The 23,218-nt window shown below is 36.5% G+C and overlaps 1 pseudogene; it reads right to left on the bottom strand.

The window, feature by feature from the left end:
- Window positions 1–7,297: 7,297 nt before the first annotated feature.
- Window positions 7,298–23,218, bottom strand: part of LOC107151616 — a 34,873-nt pseudogene continuing 18,952 nt past the window's right edge.

Raw genomic sequence — 23,218 nt, 5'->3', positions numbered from 1 at the left:
ATTTGCAGGGAATTGGATGGCATTAGAGCAGATTATGCTAAGTGAAGCTAGCCAATCCCTAAAAAACAAATGCCAAATGTCTTCTTTGATATAATGAGAGCAACTAAGAACAGAGCAGGGAGGAAGAGCAGGAGGAAAAGATTAACATTAAACAGAGACATGAGGTGGGAGGGAAAGGGAGAGAAAAGGGAAATTGCATGGAAATGGAAGGAGACCCTCATTGTTATACAAAATTACATATAAGAGGTTGTGAGGGGAATGGGAAAATAAACAAGGAGAGAAATGAATTACAGTAGATGGGGTAGAGAGAGAAGATGGGAGGGGAGGGGAGGGGGGATAGTAGAGGACAGGAAAGGTAGCAGAATAGAACAGTTACTTATAGGGCATTATGTAAAAATGTGGATGTGTAACCGATGTGATTCTGCAATCTGTATTTGGGGTAAAAATGGGAGTTCATAACCCACTTGAATCTAATGTATGAAATATGATATGTCAAGAGCTTTTTAATGTTTTGAACAACCAATAAAAAAAAAACAAGTATGTTATATAACATATAATTATGTTATATAATATACACTGTGTTCTATAATATACAATCATGTTATGTACTATATTATATGACAACAAAAATAATTGCAGAGGGTTATGATGTAGCTCAGTGATAGGGTGCTTGTCTAACATCCACAAGGCCCTGGATTGGATCCCCAGCCTCACAAATAATAATAATAATAATAGTAATTGCAGCTGAATACCAAAGACTTAAAAATCCAAGGAACTGAAGCTAGACACATTCATGGGAGCAGAGCGACCACTGGAACTTTGAGGTACAGAAAGTCAAAGAAATTTCCGCCAAGCAGGTAGGCCACTGAATCTACAATGTTAGCAGGAAGGGCTGAGGGATTCCAGTCCTTGGAAGAATGGGAGAAGAGGAAGATGTAAAAATGATGCAATTTCTGAACTAAAATTATAAGCCATGAATTAAGAGACTGGATTTTCATTCATCTGCTCTAAACAACCCTCCTAAGCCATGATTATATCTGCATCTATGGCTTAAGCCACATTTCCTACTTATGTTCCAGCCCAGAGCTCTCTGTAGACCTGGAGCCATAGGCCCCTATATGTTCACTATGCATCACCTCTTGGAGGATATATCACAGCATCTCAAATTCAGCATATCCAGAATATGTTTCTTTTTCCTATATTCCTCCATTCAATGTATTATGTTAAACATGTAGTACATGCCAACTATGTGCCAAGTTCTGGGATTCGATGACAAATTAGATGGTCCCAGTTAAAGAAATTTATAGTCTATTGGAACAGTTCTCACTCTAATCATAAAATGGAATCACCCAGAGAATCAATATAGTGATTTTTACAAATCTATAAATCAGTTTGAATAAAAATGAGTCTTCCAATCCATGATCATGATGTGTCTCCTACTTAAATATTTCTTATATTACTGCTTTTTAGTTTTTGCATACAAATCTTGAATATCTTTTGTTAGATTTAAACCTAAGTATTTCATGATTTTGATTCTATTGTAATTGAGTCTTTTCCATTTCTATTTATAATTATATACTAATAGTGTATAAAAACTAAGACTGATTTTATAGTGATTTTGTATTATAAAACCTTGCTTGCTAAATTCAATTGTTATTTCTATTGACTTATTTTACAGGTTATTTTGGATGTTTATAGAAGAAATCATATTATCTGAGAATAACAACAATTTTACTTCTTTTCTCTTTCAAATGACTTTTATTTCTTTTTCTTGCCTACTGCAAGTCCCTATTGCCGCAGTCTGGCTGGGCACAAAATCAGGAGCCACTCAAGCAGGAACAAACTTTATTTCTGAAACTCCCGCCAATGCCACTGCACGCTCCCAGGAAATATGCCAAACCACACACGCGGCGTTCTCCCGGGCCACACTACACCAACAGGAAAATCCCTCCTCCGGAAATCCCTCCTACCGCACTTCCCCAACCAATAGGAACTCTCTGGGAGTCCCACTAGAGCTCCAAAGTAGCAGGCCCACACGGACAGCAGGGATCTAATATCCAATTGAATGCAGATCTTAACATAATCATATCATCTCAATGGCTTGCTGGCGTCACCTTTCAACCAAAAATGCCATGCATCATTCCTACTTGGCTATGGCTCTCAGCACCTATAATATATATTGCATAGAAGTTAGGAGAATATCTTCCTTACCTTGCTCCACATCTAACATATATGAAGGTCAGGGAAATATCCTATAGATGAATTTGAATAACCAAATGGATGTTTGTGAAGGGAGTTCCATGTTGTAGAGTAAAAGGAAATTGGACTTTGGAGTCAGAGACATTGAGTTTGAAAGCTGGCTCTCCCACTTACCAGGTGAAAATTAATCTATACAATGGAGAAACAAATAGTTATTGTCACAGGCTGTCATGAGACTTAAAAATGATAATATGTGAAAAGAACCTGACGTAGTGCCTAGCACCTAAGAGTTGTTTATACAACATCATCTTTATCATTTACTTTGTGACTTTGGATTTTTTAGTCCTTCCAGGCTGCAAGTTTACTCTCCATTTCACAGGGTCATTATAGGGATTAGATTAGGAACTTAATCAGATCAATTTTTAAAGTGCCAGTACACTTGAGGTATTATATAAATGTTTAAAATCATCATAAGTGTTATTGTTATTATTAACAATGCTAAGTTAACTTCAGCATTGACTATTTATTGCCACATAAGAAAACATTTCAAAGATATATGGCTGAAATAACAAAAATCACTTATTTGTTCATGATTCTGCAATGAGAGCAAGGCTGTGCTTCATAGGGTGTTTAGCTGGAGCAGCTCAGATGGGGCTGGAGGACTAGTAATGGCTTCAAGTTCATGTCTGGCCTTCACTGGGGTGATGGAATGGCCACATCAAGGCTGAACCTCTCTTTCTTTGTAATCTCACGTCACTCAGGACTTTCCTTCACATGGTCTTCCTCTCAGGACGGCAGCGTAAGGCTTCTTTAAATGGTTGCCTTGAGCGCCCAGAGGGTAGACACAAGGATCACAAGACTTCTTGATGTCAAGGCTTGGAAATCCCAATTTTTTTGCCACATTCTATTATTTCAAGTGGATATGTAAGGCAAGAAGACATAAAAGAAAAGAAATAATTTCAAACTGATGATGGAGGAGCTCAAAGTCATATTGTAAAATTTCATGCAAGACGATAGGAATCGTGTGACCATCTTTGAAAACAATATACCACAGTCTGCACAGTCCCTAGGGGAAAACCTCAGATAATTATGCTCAGAAATATGTTCACATTGTATAAGCAAATCAAGGAAATACTTTCTAAATAATCTGTGGCTTTATCCAACTATGTCTGTCTGGGCAAGCCTGCTCTATGTGCTACAGCAGGGTCTGACTAGGTGGGCAAGCTGTATCTCAGCAGAAGTAGCTCTGGATGTGGACTTTGAGAACTATTTTCTAAAAAGCACAATTATAGCTTCATTTATTTAATGCCAATTTAATGCTAATGTGGAGCTAGCCAGGAATAAAGAAGTCACCTCTGGACAGATAAGGATCTAATATGTGTAGGTAGGTTCTTCTTGTGAAGAATGGTCATTAGACAGAGATGGGTGGAAAAAGAAACACTGGATTGTTAAAATATGCAATTGCAGCTATGGGCTCTCAGTATAACCACTTGTTATTTATTTTAAAGAACATGTATTTAGAGACTATTCATATTTGCAAAGACCTCTTGATTTATTATACTTGGCAATTTGACTAGTAATCACTTCAGATCTGTTCACAGTTTCTATTTTGAGACACAAAACATAGCATGTATAAGCTCCCAGGCTCAAAATGTAATTCCTACTGGGGAGCTAAAATAAGGTTTCTACCTGCCCACTTTAAAAATTCTTAAAGTGTTGTTTTTCTGCAATGTCCAGGCAGATATTGGCAAAATTCAAAAATGCAGCTGTTCTTTTCAGCATGTAAATATTACCTAATTAATCCCTGGGGGCTAAACTTCCTGTAGTTGCCTATGATCTTATCCAGCATACTCTCAGATGCCAACATCAGCATTTTGCAACATCACTCTCTTCCTTCTCCTCCTCATAAATTCAACTTCCAAAGTGTTTGCAGTGATAGGAAGTTTACCAAGAAAGTTAACATACCCCAAAAAAGTCTTTCAAATTCCCATTTTTACATCTCTAATCTCTTCTCTGCACAGGTTCACCCATTACCAATATCTCCCTTCATATCTCCCCTCTATTTCTCCTGCAGTCTCCTTTTAAACTTCTCTATTCTCACAAGCAATCCTCAACTTGAGCAATCCTCTCAACAAAACAAAGCCTTCTCTGGCTGACCTTCCTCAGCAAATTGTGCAAAGAAAGCAATTCTGAAATTATCAATGTTGGTGGAGTGAATGCAGTAAGAAAAGATTCTTGCTCCCTTATTCTTATTCTAACCAAGATGTCACACACCAAAAAATTAAAGATCCTTTTGAAAGAAGACAGAGAAAAGCAGGGTGGGGTGGGAAGTGTAAAAAGAAGGAGAGGTTGTATTAACAAGAAAATAAATAAAGAGCAACATGTGTCATAAGAAAGAAGTAACTGCCCTTTTTTTGTCCTCTATTTTTTACTTCACCTCTCAGACTCCTTTCTCTCAGAATGTATATGAGAAAAATGTGCCATCTCTTGGGTCAAAAGCAACCAAGAAGGAAGCTTGATGTAAATGTGTTACCCTCCAACTGTGAATACAACACTGAGTTGAGGCGGAAGAGGTGAAGTAGAATCTCTCTCCACCTAAAATGGTCCAACTTTCTGGAGGATCCCATATATGGGATTCCTAGATAACAAGACACTACAGGAAAGAATTAGGCACATGGTATGTGATTTGAAGGTCAGAATTCTAGAAATTCAGAAAAGGGCTGTCAAAATCAACTGGGGCTGTCAGAAAAGATTCCACAGTCTGCCGGTGCTGGAGTGGCAACATGATGGCCAAGAATGAAAATATTTTTGCTGGGTATAAAACTGGGGGCTGCTTTTCAGTATTTTAAAGATTCCAATTCATGTCCAATTCACTGTTATGCAGTTTCTAAAGAAGTCAGCTACAATTCTAACTTCTGATTCTTTATAGGTAATGTGTCTCTCTGATTTTTAAAAATTTCTTCCATATGTTTCAATATGATGTATCCAAGTGACTTTTTTTCTGTTGTTTTTTAAGTAGAGGGAGCATTCATCCTGAATTTGGTATTATTGGACCTGTTGTTTTATATACTTCATTATTCCTGAGAGATATTTATCATCATATCTTGGTATATCTTTCTCCCCATTCTGTCTTTCATCCTTTGGGGAGTGCAATTACACCTATGTTAGACTATTCTATATTATCTGAAGGCCTTGGGTACTTTGATTTTTTTATTTATTTCACTAATTTTTGTCTTTAGTTTTAATTTGAGTAATTCCTTTTGGCCTATCTGCAAATCCATTAGTTCTTTTCTCAGCTTCATTAAGGCTACTGATAAGCCTGTTGAAGTTATTCTTTATTCATGTTTTCTTTCTGGCATTTCCAATTGACTCTTTCTTATGCTTTCCATCTCTTTGGTATACTTTCTAATCTGCTATATTATAGTTCTACTTTTTCTGTACTAGAGTGTTAAACATATTAGTAATATTTATTTAAAATTCCCTCTCTGGTAATTCCAATATCTGCTATCATCTCTGAGTCTGGATTTGTTCATTGCTTATTCGCTTTAAAAATAAGCCTTTTCTCCCCTTGATTTATGTGTGTCTGATGATTTTTGTTGATTGCTAATGTTTATCTGTGAGACTAAGAAAAATAATATTTATACCTAGAAATTTGAGCCAATTTGGTCAAGTTTTTTTTTTTTTTCATATTGGTATGGTTACTTTCAGTGCACCACCAAGTTTAAAATCCCCTAGCATTACCTTTTACTTTTTATTAATAGAATTGAGTCATTTGGCATTTCTTAATCAGCACTGGAAATAGGAATAGAATTGCCACAAATGATTTAGACTAGCAAGAGGAGCTCATTCCCTAAGTCTGGAGATGTGTTTGACTTCCTCAGGGCATTTGACCATCCATTTTCTGAAGAAAATTGGGGTTCTATTAGGCAGAAAATCAACTTTTAGACTGGGGGGTAGTTATAAAATTTAATTTAATTTTATGTTACACAGGGCATAACATTTTCACAAGGTTTTTTTGAGACTGGAATCAGTGATTAGCAACACATAATAGTGGTCCAATTCTCTAAAGAGCAATTATTAAACAAACTGGAAATCCTCTCACACATGTACAAATTTGCATAGAAAAATACTGAAGGTTTAGACTTGGGCTTTTCTGCTTTTATTTTCCCTTTCTGCGGTGTTAAGAAATGACACAGGGCTGGGGTTGTAGCTCAGTAGTGCCTAGCACATGTGAGGCACTGGGTTCAATACTCAGCACCACATATAATTAAGTAAAATAAAGGTCCATTGACAATTTTTAAAAAATTTTAAAAAAGAACTGACAGAAAGCACTTTAATTTGCCAAAAGCAATACTTTTATTCTGGCAGTGGTATGCTACTTTAATCACATAGTAAAGTGAATACCAGAACTGCAAAGTCAGGAGGTGTAAATGAATTTTTATTGAGAAGGGAAGTTGTCAACTTAAATGGTAGCAAATTAATAGTGAGTAAGAAACACCCTGTTGTCATAGATAGATGTGACTTCCATAATATGTGACATATAGGAGCCTTTTCAATTTGTGACCCTCGAACCAGGAAGAAATACTTTTCCCTATCAATCTAATATTTCTGGATTCCTACTGAAAAGGAAGACAGTAAGAGTATGAAAAATTTGATTACTAATAGGAAACCCCCAAAAAAGAATAAGGAAAGGAATGGAGAAATTAAGAAATTACATAGTACACCATTTCAATCATAATTAAGTACATTTTCATGTCTTCACAGTAATACAAAATACAGTCACTTGCAAAACTGGTTCGTATTTCCTAAATACCAGATACATTTTTAATCCTCTACTAAGTGTTTGGAAGTTAACTTATGTTTACATGAAATGAAAGTATTATACCTTTCTAAAGCAGTAACTGCACGCCAGGAAGGCCAAGGTGAGCACAAATGAAGGGATGGAGTTCTCCCAGAGAAGCAGTGTGAAAAGACTATAAACAGGTGATTCTATACACACAGATGGGTTCCTTTGGTATAGGAAATCCAAGTGGAATAAAAAAATGTAGGTGTACAAAAAGATTTCTTGAAGAAGAGAAGGATAACATCCTATTTGTATTTAGTTTTTGACCCCTTCAGCAGAATCACATTGTTCTCCACAATGTTGTCCATAATATTAAATTGTCTGTAAGCAATGGCACAACCAGAGTGCTGTCTTTGAATACATCTTCATTCAGTGTATCAGGTTCTGTAATGGCCTCACCAAAAGCCTTTAGCCAGTGTGAAGGCAAGCTCTGGGTTATTGGGAATCTCCTGATAAAATACTGAAAAGTTCAGAGCCAGTCCCAAACAAACTGGGTGTGTGGGTTGTATCTCTTTCTTGCTTACTCAAATGCTTCTTGGTGAATTCCTTGGGAATTATCTACCATTTGTTTCTTATCACCACATGCAACTTTAGCAAGTAACTAGAAGTAATGTCCCTTCATTTTCACATAGGAGAGCTTACTCTCTGAGTGAGCTGCATTAGCTATTAAATGCTGATCCAACAATACCAGGATGGTGGTGCAGATGGACTTCATCTCTGACCATACCCCCTTAATCAGTGGCAACTTCTTGTCCAAGGTACTGGATTTTCTGCTTGATGCTTGAGATGAGCTTCCAGGCAGACCACCAGCCCCAATCACGTTCTTGTAGTCTACAGAGAGCAGGTCATGTTCCTTGCTGGACAGCTAAGCCCCTGATCTGTCACTGCGTTCAGGCAAATGGCTGTGTTGTCTTAATGTTCCTCCTGTTCGACCTTCTGGCTCAACTCTACCTTTAGCAGGGCATGGAGTGGAGTGGGGTAGGTGAGGGAGCAAGGTCAAGCGTGGCCCTCAACTGATCCAGAGGAGCCCTCCTCCAGAGCTTCTCCTCTCCTCAGTAAATCCCGCCACTTTGATTTTTTTTTATCAACTTTTCGTTTTATACTCAGATTAAAGCTTATGGAAGCTCAGCTGCCACATCTCAAGGACAAAGTTATGTACAACAAAATTCAATACATGTAATAAGACTTCATAGTTCTACGTGTAGTTTAGTCTGGCTATGTGCCAAACACCACCTCATCTAAGCCAGACACGTATTACTGATCTTAGAGTTGTACCGTTGTATAATGTGCAGCACAACCACAGAGATTTGGCATGGACTTGGTCCTTATTTATCCCCTTCCAGGAGTACCCATCTGGTTCACATACTTCCCTGAATTTAGAGCTTCAGACTTGGAACAAGGGTGTGTTGCTCTAAAGATCTAGAGATGCCAAGGTTACAGTCTTTGACCAGCTACCAGTTAAATCTTGTGATGCACTATTATGCTAAATAAGCATAAGAAGAGAGAAAAATGAACTAGAGAACAAAGAAAAGAAACTGGTCCGAAGACTATTTTGTAATATTTCCCTATCAGTTTCTCTAATTTTTTGAACAGAGACAAAAGTCAAAATATTAAAACTCTTTTTGTAAGTAAAATAATCTTTTAAAAATAATCATACTTTCTCCTTTTTCTCTGTTTAGAAATAATACTTTTATTTTTTAGAAAAATTAGCCTTATCTAACTTGCTATCTGTTTTCTAAAAAAATTAAGAATTTTAAGAAAAGGAATCTTTAACCTTTGAAAGAGACAGCCCCAGTGAGAGGCATTTTTATAATTACTGAGGCTCATGGTTTTATATTTGGAAAGGAAAGCTGTCTTAGTCTAGAATTATGGCTTATTCTCACTGAAGGTATGACAGGAGCAGGACCTATTTCTAGGTATTCTTCCTTTTCTTTATCTGTTGCTTTATATACTTAATCATTCCAATGCATACTAATTTAATTTTTACATAATTAGCTGACAGTTCAGGAAAAAAAACCCTGCATATTTATAAACTTCTCTGTAACTCATTTATCTGCCCCTAGATACACAGACTCATAAATACGTCCTCTAATCAACACAAGTGAAGTCTCAATCCTAATTTTAGTAATCTTGGTTTCTCTAAGCCTTGATTTCATGGATTGGGTGTTGCTCTAAGGAAAAGTCAGAGCACTGAACCCTCAAGAGGCTTAAGAACAGAAATTTGACAAAATTGAAGTCCAGTTTAGCACAGTTTAGAACTATTTTCCCATTTTGAGAAGCTGTCTACTCTTTTCTTGATACAGAGGATGTTTGCATGTGTTTCTGATGTTGAGCAACTGAGAGATTTTTCCCTATTGTACAATCTAAAAATTAAAACTTACCATAATATAAAAATGGTGGTCTTTGTTTCAAAAATTTAAAAAATACAATAATTCTGTAAAAGTTTCCCACTTGCCAAACATTTTCATAGGGAAAGGGAAAAAAGACCAACTACTCTGCCCCTGTCCCTCCCCAGTTACTGTCCCTAAAGCCCAAACCCTTATGGATGGGACAGAAAGACAGAGACTGATATTGGTGAGGATAGAATTGAAGAAAGAAACAAAAACAAGGCCTCTCAGATTTGAAGAAATCAATCTTGGATCTCCAGTAAGTTTAACACACAGTGTATGTGAGTTAAAAAGAGGGAAATAGAAAGAGAGACTTGAAGTTCTTTGACTGCAATTCTTCTGGGATACTGTTATTAGGAAATTCATCCTTTAATTAAAGTAAGAAATTGCAAACAACACAAAGAGAACAACTATGATGAGAGATACACTTTCTGGACCAGGGTTCATTGTAATTGTATTCTCCTTTGCTGAGAAATGTGCAGAGAAGTATTAGGGAGATGCTGAAGGGCTCAGGACAACCCAGAAATTGTAAACACAGTGGCATAGCCATTTGTGGGGAGAGGCAATTTCTCCTTCTGAGAAAAGAAGATGTCATTCCTGGTACTTGTGTCAGGGATATGGATCTCTTTTTCTGTAGGCATTTATTGAATAACAACTGTGTTCATAGACTGGCAAAGGGTACAGGTATTATTGATCCTGGAAACAGTGCTTAGAAAAATTAAATGCCTTGGTCTAAAGTGCCACTGAAGCAAAATGGAAACAATTAACAAAGTGAACACACAGTCTACAAAATGAGAGAAAATATTTGCCAATTGTTCATCTGAGAAAGGATTAATATCCAGAAGATATAAGAAAATAAAAAATTAATGAAAAATCAGATAATCCAATTTAAAAATGAGAAAAGATCTGAACAGACATTTCTCAAAAGAAGGAATACAAATGGCCAACAAATATATGAAAAGATACTCAATATCATTAGTCATTAGGGAAATGCAAATCAAAACTACGATGAGAACCATCTCACCCCAATTAGAATGACCATTACCAAAAAGACTAGAAATAACAATACTGTTGAGGATGTGGAGGAAAAAAAAAAACTCTAATATGCTTTAGGTGAGAATGTAAATTAGTACAGCCATTTTGGAGAATAGTATTGGGGTTCCTCAAGAAAACTAAAAGTAGATTTCCAATACTATCCAGTTGTCTCACTTCTGGGTAGAAGTCAAAAGAAATTAAATCTGCACACCAAAGAGATACTTACTTATCCATGTTTATTGTAACACTATTGACAATAACTTAGATTCATATCAACCACCCATCAATAGATGAATGCGTAGGTAAATGTGGTACATATACACACTTGAATATTATTTAGCTATAAATAATGAAATCCTATCATTTGTAGGAAAATGGATGGAGCCAGAGGATATTAAGAAAAATAAGCCATACACAAAAAGACAAATACCATATGCTCTCTCTCATATGTACAAGCTAAAATCATTTGAAATGACTGTAGAATAGTGGGTTAGAAAGTAGAGATAAAGGATTGTTGAGTAATGGATTCCAAAACACAGGTAAAAGGAATAAGCTCCGGTGTTCCAAAGCACCATAGGATAACAATGGTTCACAATAAACTATTATATATGTAATGAATATCTAGAAAAGAGGAATTCAAAGTCTCCAAACATAAAGAAGTATGGAGGAAAAAAATGCAAATTACCCTGATTTTACCAGTATATATGGAATGCAGATGTTAAAATATCACACTGTATCCCACTGATATGTAAAAGTAATACATATTAATAAAAATAATCTTACAAAATTAGAAACAAAAGGGAAAATTCACTTAACAAGAAGTGTTGGAAATAGAATTATTCTTGAAATAAATTGAGATTTATTATGAGAAATAATTGTTGTTTGGATCAATCTTACAAATACTTTCTTAAAAATTCAATTTCATTACAATATTATTTTACTTCAATTCTTCTATATGCAAAAATCTTGGTGAAATAGCTGTTTTCTTCTATTATTTCTGATATCACAAGGGACAGCCTGTTTTACTGTCCAAAGGACTAATGCTGCAATAGGGGAGGAAAAACAAAAAAAAAAAAAGATTTTATTACATTTTCAGCAATTGAAGGGTAAAAATTCTTTGATGTCTGATAACCGGTAAACTAAGCCTACATCTGTCCTATGACCTAGCAATTCCATTTTTAGTTATACACTCAAAGGAAGAGAATGTTTATGTCCATGAAAATACACATGCTCGTGCGCACACACACAGGAATGTTCAGAGATGGCTTACTCATGAAAGTCATAAAAAAATGGAGACAATCCAATTGTCCACCAATGAAGAATAAATAAATAAAATGTGGTGGAATCATCCAGTAGAAAACAACATGGCACTATGAAAATATCAAATTACTATTATATGCAATAACTTGGATGAATTTCATAGACAAGCTGTTGTGAAAAAGAAGCCAGATACAAAACAAGAGACTCTGCACATAGAGAAGTCAGTTAATGGTTATCTCTGAGACAGATGTTGTTTCAGGAAAACTTTGTGTACAAGAACCAGTCACCAAAGACAGAAAGTACTGAGAGACCAAAAAAAGTTAGACCAATCCAGGATTGCATAGAGTACATGCTACAATTGGAATGTCCCTGAAAAGGCCCATGTGATAAAGGCTTAGTCCCTGATTTAGCACAATTGAGTGACAGCAACTTTAAGAGGCAGGGTTAGTGAGAGGTCTTCTGGTCTTTGAAGTCATGCCCTCTAAGGGAGTTATGGGACTCTAGCTTCTTTCTCTTTCTCTCTCCTTTGCATCCAGATAATGAGGTGAACAGTTTTGCCATGCATTTCCCCCATGATATACTGTCTTACCACATGTCCAAGAGCAATGTGGCCAGCTAAGCATTTGAAAGTTGAAACTTCCCAAACTGTGAGTTCAAATAAACTTTTTTTTTTTCTGTAAGGTGTTCTTTGCAAGCATTCATTATAGTTACAGAAAGTTAACTAACAGAATATAATGCATTAGGAACTATGTACAGAAGTCTGTCCTAGGTGGTAACAAGACAGGAGGATCCCAATATCAGGAGACAGGAGGAAGGGGTTCATATGATAAGCTAATCAAAGGCGGGCCTCAGCCAACCAGAATAGATATGGGCTACCTCAAAAACTATGAAAATGTCAATCGTCAATTAAGAAATAAGTGGGTGTGGATCAAAATGTTTGTCTTATAATCTTTTTTATCCTATATGGTTTGGAATGCATGTCAAGGACAAAATGGCATTTATAACCAAGATAGCTGTATCAGACTTAATCTGGATCCCTACAGTGAGTGGTGTTAACTGGCAAAAGGCATGAGAAGAACTTCTAAGAGAAACATTCTATATTTAATCTGTGTGATGGTTACCCAGGTGTAGGTTTGTAAGAATTCATTAATGTAGAAGAAAACATAGGGCCAACACTCCAACATATTGGCACAAGCACCAACTTCCTTTAAAAGACCCCTAAGGCTCAAAAAATAAAACCAAAAATCAATTAAGTGAGATGGTATCAAATTTAAAAATTTCTGCACAGCAAAGGAAACAAGAGCATGAAGAGAGCCTATAGAATGGGGGAATATCTTTGCCAGCTACTCTTCTGACAGGGCATATATCCAAAATATATAAAGAACTCAAAAAAACTTAACACACACACACACACAATGATAATCCAGTCAGTAAATAGGCAAACGAACCACACTGTTCTCAAAAGAAGAAATGCATAGATTAGCCAACAAACATGAAAAAACAGTCAACATCCCTAGCAATCACGGATATGCAAATCAAAACTACATTGAGATTTCATCTTATTCCAATTAGAATGTCAATCATCAAAAATACAAATAATAATAAATGCTGGGAAGGATGTGGGGGAAAAGTTACACTCTTACATTGTTGGTGGGATTGCAAATCAGTACAACCACTTTGGGAAGCAGTGTGAAGATTTATCAAAAGTCTAGAAATGGATCCACCATATGACCCAGGCATTCCATTTCCTGGTATTTATTCAAAAGAACTAAAATCAGCATACCATACCATATTGATATAGGCACATCAATATTTTTTGTTGTTGTTTGGTTGGTTGGTTTCAGTACTAGATATTGAACTCAGGAGTGTTTAACTACTGAGCAATATCCCCAGCTCCTCTTATTTTTTTTATTTTGAGACAGGGTCTCATTAAGTTGCTTAGGACTAAGTTGCTGATTCTTGTCTCAAACTTGCAATCCTCCTGTCTCAGCTTCCCTAGTTGCTGAGAGTGCAGTCGTGTGCCACTATGCATGGCCATATTGACGTTTATAGCAGTTCAAATCAAAATTATGAAGTTATGAAATCAGTGCAGATGCTGGTCTAAAGACAAATGCATAAAGAAAATTTGGTATCTATACACAATGGAAATATGTAATTTGCTGGTAAATGGAGGGAACTGGAGAACATCATGCTAAGTGAAATAAGCCAGACTCAGAGAGTCAAGGGTCAAATTTTTTCTCTCATATGCAGAAGCCAGAGGAAAATAAAGAAATTTTAAAAAGCGAATCACATGGAAATATAAGGGAGATTAGTAGAATAGAGGAAGGGAATGAAGGGGAGGAAGGAGTGGTGAGAAAGGGAGGAAAATTTGGAATAAGAGAGACTGAATTATGATATATGCGTATATGAATATACCACAGAGAATTCCACCTTTATGTATATTTATAAAGTACTGATTTTAAAAAAGCAATAAATAAGTAGAAGGAAGACCAGTATAGGAAGAAGAATAGGAATATAGGAATAGGAAGGTAGAGAGGGAAAGTAAAAGTACTGGGGATTGAAATGGAGCAAATGATATTTCATGCATGTATGAATATGTCAAAATGAACCCACTATTATGTGTAATTATAATGTACTAATAAAAAATATGTATACACATAAATTCATTACACTGTACATTTGAGGTTTATATACCACACTTCATGCATTTTATGCCTGGGCTATAAAATTAAAAAATGAACAATGTTAAACTATTGGTAGTAATATAGAGATGATATATCAAAGACAAGGCTCCTAAGCCAGAGAGGCAACAGAATCTCTTCCTCTTGTCCCCTTTATTATGTGTGTGGCACTGAGGAAGAAAATGAAACTAAGAAGAGATAAAGAAGATATTCTGATATTGGGGCTAATAAAGCTTTGTGAAATTTATGAGACAGGCTTGAACCAGGATCCAGACTAGGTTCAGCAGTTGATAGAAACTTTGTGATTTGAAAAAGTACCTAATAAGATACACATGGAAGTCCCTTTAAATAACCTCAGAATTCCTACAAGCAAGGTTGAGACTGAAGCTCAGTGGTAGAGCATTTGCCTAGCATGTGTGAGGCATCGGGTTCGATCCTTAGCACCACATTAAAAAAAATGAAGTAAACAAATAAAATAAAGGCATTCTGTGCATCTACAACTACAAAAAATAAATAAATAAATGAATCCCTACAAGCCACTGACACTAAGCGAATGACCTGGTACCAGTATTATAATGTAAACCTGCCCAATTAAAAAACAAATTTTCAAGGAAGAAGCAAACCAAAATAGCATAGTTCTTATTATTTCAAAGTTGTGCTAGCTACACACACACACACACACACACACACACACACATAAAATCTGTATTTAATTTAAAACACTAAAATGAGATTTCTTCAAAAAGCAAAATCTTTGACACTTTTCTTGTCAAGAGGCCTCAACATGAGCAAAGAGAATAGGCTCTTTGTATATGAGCTTTTACATTGTATTTTAATTATGCTGCTATTTTTGTTTGTTGTTCTTCATATGTTTCTGTCACCACAGAACACTGGGGAATGACTTATACATCTAACATAGCAACACTTAATTCCCTTACCCAGCGACCCAGAATTGCAGGGCCTAGTGCTGCAAGCTGAGGATTACCAGCATTTTGCAAGGGGAATCATTTTTATTGGTTTCATTAAAACATTTTTATTATCTTGCTGGAAAAAGAAAAAAGATTAGAGAATTACAGAGGAAATAGTTCATGAGCTTATACAAAGTTATCTACACTTGGCTAATGAAGCCACTGTATTTTAGGTAAAAAATCTGGTTGTGTTTAATGTAACCCAAAAAGACTTTCTGCAACTCTTAACACTCTCAAATTCCTTTAGGAGTCCTCAGAAGGTGTTCCTTGGGTCTATGAAGCTGCTCTTTGAATCTCCATGAGATGGTTTCCATTTCCTCATTTCTAGTCTAGATTCCCGAATGTTTCTTCAGAAAGTAGCGTAGTCTGGTCCACAGAGCTCATACAGTGGCACTGAGTGTACAGCCACCATTGTTGCCTTGCTATCATACTTATATGTCAATATGACCATGTTAAATATGTGTGCCTCAGTATGATTCAGGCATACCCTTTTTATCTTTGTGCTACATACAAAGGACCTGAAGTAATGAGACCTTCTGCCTTAAAACTATTAGGTGTGATGACTACCCAGAAGGCTGAGGCAGGAGGATCTCAAATTTCAGTGCAGGCAATTTTGAGAGATCGTATATCAAAATAAAATAAAAGGGTTGGGAATGTTGCTCAGTGGTAGAGCACCCCTAGGTTCAATCCCCAGTACCAAAAAATTTCCAAAAAATGAAAAAATAGAGATTTTAATGAATAGAATCGTTGTTGTTTTTTAATTACTAATTCATTTTTACTGAAACAAAACCCCTCTTCCATAGGCTTAAACTGAATTGAGAGTATAGTCTCCATACATTCCATAAAATCACTTCCTTGCCCACTATTCTTTAACCAATTATGTGTGTGGCACATTTTCTTCCCTTCTTCATAGAAGCCTCCTGGTGTCATGAGCAGGTAAGACCCAAGGAAACCAATCTCTGGGCAAACCACAAGATCAAAATGATACCTTCATTACATCCCTTTGCTTAGCTGGCAGGTAGATACTTGCCCAATCTTACTAAAGTGAAAGTTCAGCTATTTACCTACCAGCCTAAGACACAATCCACATAGATTTTGAAGGAAAATTGCTTTATTTCAACATTCTATCACAAAGTAACAAGTTTTAAAAGGGGGGAAATTGGTCTCAATTAGGCACAAATTCATAAAATATACTATTTCAACATCTCCATCCCTGGGGCTTTTATAGTATCATCTCCTATAGAAATGGTCATCTTCTTGTCATTTTAATTTTTTAATACTGAATCCTTATATTTCTCCCAACTCCCACCCACAGGGACCAGTTAAATGTCTTTCCGACAGCCCTGCTAGCCAAGAGCTCACTCAATAATGAAGAGGAAATCTAAGGCTAAGGAGGACAAAACATCCTGAGAGACAGAAAGGAAGCTTGATCAGTAACTTGTCTCATTTTATTATGAACACATATGAAGGGTTCGTTTCTCTATCACACTGAATGTGCTCAGACTTGCAAAGATAAAGTTACTGATTGCTTCTTCCCTGCAACTTTCTGTAGCCAAACAGAGACTGAAAATGTATCTCCCACACATCTATTGATTTTTTCTCACTCAATTCTGTATGTGACCAGAAACTAGTAAATACAGTTTCCATTTTGTAAATAATTCCAGAGACTATTTTGCTTTCAGTAAGAGTTTGTCTAGTTCTGTTTCTTGGAAAGAGGCAGTGGCATGGCATGTGGCATGATTATACTAGTCCCCCTGCTCCTCCCCTCCCCAGTGTAAAGAAAAATCCCTGCAGGCTGCAATGTTAGCAAGCAATAAGAATGTCACAGATGTTTGTGGGTTTGTGATCAGGTACCTGCTGACATTTAGATGTGTGCCATATCCTCGAGGAACTGCACCAGGGATTGCTGTGCTTTCAGAAAATAAAATCCATCAATTATTTTTTTCTGAGGAGAATGGTTATGATTTGTCCACACTTGCCAGAATACTAACGTTGTTTACTTTGCAGACAAGCTCTTTGAAACCTCTTCATGGATTTAAAGGTCCTTAAAACTGTGGAAAGCTTTTATGGCCATCCAAATTATTTTATTGACCCCATAAGCCTGGATGACTGGATTTGAGATTCTGTGGGTTCTTGATGACAAAGTTGGACAAATCCAGTGCACCTGCCCCAGTTCTACATTCTTTAAATAAATGTTTTTTATTAACTCCTCCAAGAACAATTTCCTTCAGAGTTGAATCTCCTATCTGTCAGTTTTCACTTTATAAACATAGAATACAGTGGCCAGTGTTATGGGAACAGCCTATAGAAAAATGCATAGAGCTCAGTGTGAGAAGCTGATCAACTGATTTGGGTCATGAGAATCTTTAAGTGATTTCAGTTTCATCTTTCATGAGACCGAGGATGAAGCTGGTGCAGCACTGTATCATAGGCTCTGGTAAGGTCATCAGTGTGTAAATCAGTTGCAAAGATAATAGAGTGGAAGACTCAGCAATCTGTTCTTTCAGTGCACTCTTATTTTCATACTCTCAAGAGCAAAATCATGAAGTGTTCATTATTTAAGATATGTATCACTGATTTATTAGAATGTGAATCCAACACTACTCTAATATCACTTATACACACAAGTATTATATTTGTGGAAAACTCTTACATTATGAAGCCAAGAGAGGAGGGCTAGGACTATTGGTTTTATTACAACATCTGCATTTTGTTTGAGTTAGACCTTGACCTGTGATTACTGAGTACATTTTCTCTTTCTGTTCTTCACACTCACCTTATTCTGGTTTTCACTCCAAGTATCAGTCCTACCATTTTCAGAGATGCAAAACAAACAAACAAAACATTATTAGAAATACACATCAGTACTAGCTATGGCCCCCATTTGTAAGAATCGCACCATGGTACCTACCAGTGAAATAAAAATAAGAAAGAGACAAGAAATATATTGCAGTAAAAAAGTGAGATGTATGACACCCAAATCAATGCTCAAAAGAAATATTTTAAGCAAAATCCAACTTAAGCAATAAATCCCATGAATGGCCAACAAATGAGTAAAAAAGGAGTTCTTATCAGCAACTGAATCACTCTGTAGTTGACCTAAGTGACCCCAAGGACCTCTACTTGCCTCTTCCTCCAGATTCAAAAGAAGTTAATAGCACTTGGCAGTTTTAACACTAATGGGATAACTCATAAAGATAATCAATTATTTGTTTAAATGATACCATGCTGATTTTTTAAATTATTCTGGAACACCCAATGGATGGCATTTCAGCATTCCTGAAACACTGTATATTCAGTTCAGATCTGGCAGTGGCTTCTATTCTTATTTAATATTTACTTGAATAAGATTTCCCTGGAACATAGCTAGCAGTCAAATGTATTCTGACCGGATTAGAATCTGATATGAAAAGACTTCAGTTGAATAATATTCAGAAGCCTTGACTGTATTAAGAGTAGTTTGCATTTTAATAGAAATTTCAAGGGGACTGTCGTAGTTCTACTGAAGAGACATCATAGTATTCTAAAAAGCAATCATTTATCTAACAAAAATATAATCCTAGATGGGGAGTCAAAACTCATAGTTCATAAATCAATTCAAATATCAGCCTTGCCATGAAACTGCCTCATAAAGGTTAGCACTCATTCATCTTAGTCCTCAGTCTTCTCTAAGCATTCATTCCTCCTTGCACGCCCATTGGCCAGTTGGTGCACTACACATACCATACAGAAACCCAGGGACCCATCCTCTTTCTTGTTTGTTTAAGTTTACCCAGAATCTGTTGAGATATTTAATCTGTAAATGTCCCTTTCATTGTTAACCACCTATATTTGGCATAGCAGCTTTCTAAATATGTATTTCTTCCTCTTCCTTTCTTCTTCTTCTTCTTCTTCTTATTATTATTATTATTATTAGTAGTAGTAGTAGTAGTAGTAATAGTAGTAGTAGTAAGGGGTTCCTAGGTTAAAAGATGTGAATATTCATGAAGAAAGTATAGTAAAATTATATTAATAAGTTGGAGACATCTCTTACAAATATGTTAAGAATGAGACCTATTATACTAGCTGATTATTGCTGCATAACAAATCACCCCAAAATGTAATGGCTTGTCAGGTGTGTTCTCATGTGCCCATAGACCCAACTACTTGGAAGGCTGAGGCAGGAGGATCACCGGAGCCCAGGAATTCGATTCCAGTCTCAACAACATAGCAAGACATAGTCTCAAAGAAAAGAAAACTTAATTACTTAATAACTTACAATAACATTTATTATCTCACAGTTCCTGTTGTTTAGGAATCCAGATGTATCACAGCTGAATCCTCTGGTTCCAGATGTCTCAACAGGCCATGATCAAGACAATAATTCTAGCTGCCATCCGCTCATGGTTGAGTGATCAGCCATTTCCACACTCACTCATTTGGTTGTCAACAGAACTCAGTCCCTTACAGGTTTCGGGACCAATGGCTTCAGTTCTTCCCCAACTCTTGGTCAGAGACTACCCTCACTTCCTTGCCATGAGGCATCTCCAACATGGCAGCTTTCTTCATTAAAGTGTGTAAGCAAAAAATAAATAAATAAAATAAAGGCAAAGGAAGAAAATATTCAAGCAATATGGAAGTTAGAATTTTTTAACCTAATCCCAGAAGTGACATCTCATCAATTGTACTCTTTTCTTAGAAGCAAGTCAGTAGGTCCAGCTACACTGGGGGAAGAGACTATGCAAGGACGTGGATACTCAGAGGTGAGGACCACTGAGAGCCACAGCAGAAGCTGCCTATATCCCTGCTTGAATACCAGCAGCCTCAGCTATAGAAGCTAATGCCTGAAAGGGCTTTTGAACAGCAAAGTAAATAAATCTTTCAAAGTTTTCCCCCTTTTTTGACAAAATGATAAAATTTCCCTTAAGTCTATAGAAAAACAAGTCAAATTAACTTGTAAACATGGTAAAAATTAAGCTTGCTGACTTTACAAGTTTAGGTAGGCTTCCCAAGAAACATTTCATTTTCATTATTAGAGACAAAAGATTAAAGACCATGGGGAGACAAGGGATGCTAAAACTAATATACTGGACATCATCTGCTGGTGACAATAGCAGAGATTCCTTCAATAACTGACAATATTACTTGCCTGGGTCATTTAGTGTAGAACAACAACAAAAAATATCAAAGGGAATCAAACCTTCACACTGTAAGATGAAGGAACTCCTTTTCTTGTCCCCTTGAATGATAGGACAACAAATCAGATTGTGACTAGGAACACCTACCCATCAAGGTGTATGATCTCTGCACTCTGATAAGTTTTCTCCCACCTGGGATAGGAGAGATAAATCCTCAGGTAAGCAATAATTCAGAGTTTAATTTGCTGTTTCATTTCAAAGTTTCATTGGCTAAACCTTTCACCAAATCACCAAGGCCCCAGACTGGGAAGTATGTGAGATTACAGGCACAACTGAGGCCTGCCCTGAGAGAACGCCGTCTTTATGAGGAAGAAGCTGTGTTCCCAACAGACTCCAATACAAGGTCAAATGGTGATAAAAACTGCACCTTGATAATGTTGCTAATCTGCTCCCTGAAGCGGCTCCAGGTTTATCAACATGGGCATCCACTGGAAACTTATTAAAAATGCAGAATCTCAACGCCACCCCCAGAACTACTTAATTAGCATCTATATTTTAACCATATTCCCACAGGAAGTGAAGCACAATCAAATCTAGAAGCACCATTGTAATGCAACTTCAAAAAGCTTTGAGAGAATCATGGAGAGGGGGACTAAGTTCAAGAGGAGCAATTAGAGAATGTGTCATAGAAAAGGTGTCATTTTAACTGAACTTCAGGAGATGTGTATGATTTCAATAGAAAGAAAATAATTTGTGGGAGAAAAAAAGAAACAATAAGATCGAGGTATTGCACAGGAAAGGGGATTGTTTGTTTTGGGAATGAACAATATACTCTCTGTTAAACTGAAGATAAATTAAAAAAGGCTTTGAGTACTGGTTAAAGGTTTTTTACTTTATTTTGTTGTCAATCAGAAGACACTGGAAGTTTTTGAGCAGAGCACAATAGCAATAAAAAAAAAAGTTTACAGTCAGTAAAAAAGATATATTGGCTTGGGGAGAGGCCTAACACATACTAATTAGAAATGACTAATATAGGTTGACATAAGGTTAGAAGCTACAGCTCAGGGATGACCTTAGGCAGCCCTGCCATTCTAGAGCAGTAAATGGAAACAAAGAAGTGATAGATGTCAGAGGCATTGCAGAGGGGGAATCCACAGCTCTTAGTGAACATTAGAGGCTTTGCACGTGAGCGATTAGGAAGAAGATGATGTTACTCACTGATCTGGAGTTACTCACTGATCTGGAGTTACTCAGTGATCTGAACAACACAAGCATTTGAAGAGAGAGAGACATATTTTTCCTTGACCTTCAGATCATTACTTAAAAGCTTGAGGATGTCAGCTGTGTTATTGCTTTTCATGCCCCCTATACAAGCACCATTGCTATCTTGTCAGTGTTACCACTCTCAGCCTTCTCAGTATCTCTAAACTCAATCAATAAAAGTTTATCCTGTTGGTTTTTTTGTTCCTTAAATTTCGTTCAAGGAGCCCACATGAAAGAAATTTTTTAATAAACAAATTACATCTTTGCAATTGCTTTGAAAGCTCTAAATTTCAATTTCATCTTGAACAAATTGAATGAAAGAAATTCCTTTCAGCAGAGAGTCTGGAAAACTTGATTGTGTCACATTTCAGGAAATAACAGGAAGACAGCATAGAAGAATGGAAGGAAGGAGAGAAACTTCCCGGATAAATCCACCAGGAGTGAAATCAGTGACTTTTCTGTCAAGTAGCCCTAAGTTTCTTCACTGATGAAAATGATGAGGAGATCATGTTCCAATTGAAAACACTGTTTCTTTTCTCTTGCTTCATGGCTTCATTACCTCCCAAATGAATTACTATATTTAGAATATCATTATTCTAATTATTATTTTATCATTTGTCATTGAATATTTACAGGGAGTGCTTTGTTTTATGCTGTAGTCCCTTGAAGAGTTCTGAAATGCAGATCCTTTTTTATTTTTTTTTTATTTTTTTGAATTTCCTGTATTTTTTTTTAATTTTTTATTGTTGGCTGTTCAAAACATTACATAGTTCTTGATATATCATATTTCACACTTTGATTCAAGTGGGTTATGAGCTCCCATTTTTACCCCATATACAGATTGCAGAATTACATCAGTTACACATCCATTGATTTACATATTGCCATACTAGTGTCTGTTGTGTTCTGCTGCCTTTCCCATCCTCTACTATCCCCCCTCCCCTCCCCTCCCCTCTTCTCTCTCTGCCCCCTCTACTGGCATTCATTTGTCCCCCTTGTATTATTTTTCCCTTTCCCCTCACTTCCTCTTGTATGTACTTTTGTATAACCCTGAGGGTCTCCTTCCATTTCCATGCAATTTCCCTTCTCTCTCCCTTTCCCTCCCACCTCTCATCCCTGTTAAATGTTAATCTTCTTCTCCTGCTCTTCGTCCCTACTCTGTTCTTAGTTACTCTCCTTATATCAAAGAAGACATTTGGCATTTGTTTTTTAGGGATTGGCTAGCTTCACTTAGCATAATCTGCTCTAATGCCATCCATTTCCCTGTAAATTCTATGATTTTGTCATTTTTTAATTCAGAGTAATACTCCATTGTGTATAAATGCCACATTTTTTTTATCCATTCGTCTATTGAAGGGCATCTAGGTTGGTTCCACAGTCTTGCTATTGTGAATTGAGCTGCTATGAACATCCATGTAGCAGTGTCCCTGTAGCATGCTCTTTTTAGGTCTTTAGGGAATAGACC

This window comes from Marmota marmota, unplaced genomic scaffold (assembly GCF_001458135.2).
Source record: "Marmota marmota marmota unplaced genomic scaffold, marMar, whole genome shotgun sequence".
Lineage (NCBI taxonomy): Eukaryota > Metazoa > Chordata > Mammalia > Rodentia > Sciuridae > Marmota > Marmota marmota.
The sequence above is the reverse complement of the archived record's forward strand: the minus strand, read 5'-3'. Positions and strand labels throughout refer to the sequence as shown.